Source organism: Silene latifolia, chromosome 1, assembly GCF_048544455.1.
Source record: "Silene latifolia isolate original U9 population chromosome 1, ASM4854445v1, whole genome shotgun sequence".
In the NCBI taxonomy this organism is placed as follows: Eukaryota; Viridiplantae; Streptophyta; class Magnoliopsida; order Caryophyllales; family Caryophyllaceae; genus Silene; species Silene latifolia.
The window spans coordinates 168,759,269-168,762,859 of NC_133526.1; the positions used below are offsets into that span (position 1 = coordinate 168,759,269).

Genomic DNA, 3,591 nt, shown 5'->3' on the forward strand with positions numbered 1-3,591 from the left:
TTTCTTTGAACTTTCTTCTTTTGATGGTTCCCTTTCTTTGGGACTTTGCACAATTTCTTCCTTTTCACTAGCTTTCACAACTTCATTCTCAACTTGCTTTTTCGGTGCCTCATATCTTGTACCACTTCTCAAGTGAATGGCACTAACCGTTTCATGTCTAGGGGGATTACTTTGAGGTGGTAATTGCCCCTTTTGTCTTTGTGAGCTTGAAGATGCTAGTTGAGTCAATTGTGTTTCCAACATCTTGGTGTGAGCTAGAATGTTGTTGATGGTGGTGTCTTTTGCTTGGCTATCTTTTTGCATTTGAGTGAAAAATTCTTGTTGATTCTTTTGCATTTGGAGGACCGCTTTTTGGACATCAAAACCTTGGTCATTGTGGTGATTGTATGGATTTTGATTTTGGTAGCCTTGGTTTTGATTGTAAAAGGGTCTTTGATTTTGATTTCTCATGGGTGGTGGAGTGTATGTTGTTTGAGGGTTTTGGACATTTTGGCTTTTGTATGAGAGATTTGGATGGAACTTGGTGTTTTCATTGTAAAAATTTGAATAAGGGGTACCACTTTTGTAAGCTTGGAAAGCATTAACTTGTTCGGTTGTTCCCCTACATTCACTTGAGTCATGACCCAAGGTTCCACAATTCTCACATATCCCACTTGGGATTGATGAGGATGCCGTCATGGCATTGACATGATGCTTTGATGTTTTTGAGTTTTCCTCAAGTCTAGCCATAGCTTGTTCAAACTTCAAGTTGATTGTGTCAATGTGAGCACTAAGTTGAGCACCCAATTGAGTAACGGAGTCCACTTCATACTTTCCTCCTCTAGTAGCCTTGCGAGGTCTACTATATTGTGAATTATGGACCGCCATTTCCTCAATCTTGTTCCATGTTTGATTGTCATCAACTTCGGTGAACATTCCATTTGATCCCATATTGAGAATGTTCCTTGAATCTTCATATAAACCATTCCAAAATTGTTGCACTAAAAACCATTCGCTAAGTCCATGGTGAGGACATGAGCGACAAATACCTTTGAACCGCTCCCAAGCTTCATACAAAGATTCTTCATCCCTTTGCTTAAAACCCGTAATTTGAGCTCTTAGCATGTTAGTCTTTTCCGGTGGGTAGAATTTTTTGTAGAAAGCTAGAGCTAACTTCTTCCAAGAATCTATTCCAAGGGTGGCCTTATCAAGGCCCTTCAACCATTGCTTTGCGGTGCCGATTAACGAAAAAGGAAATAAGACCCATCTTATTTGGTCTTGAGTCACGCCCGTTTGAGAGATAGCTTCACAATAATCGCAAAAGGTTTCCATATGAGAATGAGGGTCCTCACTAGGCATTCCCCCGAATTGGCTCCTCTCAACTAGTTGGATGAAGGCGGACTTGGCAATAAAGTTTCCGGTGAGATGTTGTGGTGTAGGAGTACCATTTGGTAAATCCTCCTCGGTGGGTATAGAGTGTGACGAGAATTTAGGCATTGTAGGTGGATTTTGTGTGGTATTGTTTAATGGGTTTTCTTCTCCTTCTATTGCGAAAGGATTGACAAACTCACTAGTGGGTTGAACAACTTCACCAACACCTCCCAAATTCCTCCTAACAAGTCTCCTATTATTCGTCAAGGTTCTTTCGATTTCACGGTCAAAAGGTAACAAATCTCTTTGTAACCTTCTAGACATGCAAAATATCAAACAACTCGAAAACAATTAGAACAAACCTTGAGGAGTTTTACTTCCCAAGGTGAAAAAGACACAACTAAAAACAATAAAAGAAATCTTAAATCAATTAAACACCGTCCCCGGCAACGGCGCCATTTTTGATCGAGGCCATTTCGTGTTCACAATTAAGCATATGTGGTCGTTGGTCAATGGTCGATACAAAACACAATTTATACTTCACAAACAACTCTACAATTAGTAAAGAGGCAAGTAAAGGTCGGATCCCAAGGGACGGGTATTGAAATGAGAATTCTATTGTAACTAGTAGTGTCTAAGGGGTGTCACAAATTGGGTTGATGTAGAAGGTTACTAAACTAAAATAGCAATGAAAATAAACTAGCAAGATGAATAAAATAAGGGGTGTAAACAATTGATTAAAGGCACTAGGGTGTCATGGGTTCATAGAGGAATCATGGGATATGATCATACAAACATGTTCTCAAATTATAAGCAAGCAATTATTGTTGTGATGGATTGAGTTGGGTTATATCTTACAATCCTAGGAAAGTTTGGGTCCCGGAGCCGAATCGATTAGATTGTACAACACCTACAAGTCGACTTAATCTTTCCTACTCAACACATGCATGGTCTAACAAGACTCGAGTTGGGTTATGTCTTACAAGTCAAGTTGAAAGGATAGAAGATGATAATAAATGCAAGGATTCATAGGCTTAGCATTTCATCAAATATAACATGTGCATGTATTAAGATCAAAACAAGCAAGCAAATAAGATATGAAAGCATATTAATTTAAGCATGAATCATTCCCCATGTTGGTTTCCCCTAATCACCCATTAAACCCTAGCTAAGAGACTACTCACTCATTATCATATTAATCATGCTAGAAAGGTTGTCAATCATACTAACATAATGAAACATGATGAAAAAATGAAAGTAATTAGCAATAATTAAAAAGGGATTAAGAGATTATACCTACTAATGATTCCAATAATAAAGCAAGAATAATAGAAGTACTTGAATCCTAGATTGAGAGGTTGTCAATCTCCCAATAATAACCCAAATAGTCTTCAATTACCCAAAATAAAGTAAGAACAAGAGAGAGATTAAAGAACTAAAACTTGGATTAAAACTTGATTAATACTTGATTACAATGTTGAAGAGAGATTTGATTGATATTAACTACACTAATTATTGATAATAAGAACATGCTCCTCTAATTAGACTAATGGGGTATTTATAGTGAAAATTAGGGAGGATGCATTAGGGTTAACTAAGGGCTAAACTAGTAATTACACTTTTTAAGTTGAGCAAGGAGACTCCGTATTTTCTCGAGAGAAGGGCTTCTCTAATCGTAGCTTGAAGAATGAAAACGTCTTTGCTCAAATCCGTGCGGATGGGAGTCGGGACGGCCGTATCTGGGCTGAGAATCCGAGCGGATTCTTGGGCAAGACGCTCGGATTGGCGAGGGGAATCCGAGCGGATTCCTTTGAGGGACGCTCGGATTGGGCTGGACGGACGGGCGGATTGTATACAATCCGTTCGGATTGTCCGCAACAACAATTCTTCTTTCTTTTCTTCCCTTTTCTTCATGAATTCCTTGGGGATTTCCTTGGGGACTCAAGGATCCTTTCTCAACAATGCTCTTCTACTATGCTATGTACAAAGGTCTTCTAGTCTTGTCTCTCCTTGATGCTTGGTCATTGAATACAATCAATTTAGCCTCGTTTTGCCACGAAAATGCAAGATTCTTACTCCTTTCCTACCAAGGGATCAAAATCTCAAAGAATATGCAAAACAAAGAACTAAAGATAAGAAATGACCCAAATAGGCACTAAAAAGCATGGAAACAATGGTAATTCGGGGGCTAAATATGCGCCAATTATGGTCACATCAGTGGTCTGCAGTATTATCTACCAA

General features: G+C 38.7%; 1 non-coding gene across 1 annotated transcript; it reads left to right on the forward strand.

Annotated features, from left to right (window-relative positions):
• Nucleotides 1-997: 997 nt before the first annotated feature.
• Nucleotides 998-1,104, forward strand: LOC141617709 (small nucleolar RNA R71). Its single transcript, XR_012531189.1, has one exon. It is a non-coding gene; the product is annotated as a small nucleolar RNA R71 (small nucleolar RNA).
• Nucleotides 1,105-3,591: the final 2,487 nt, after the last annotated feature.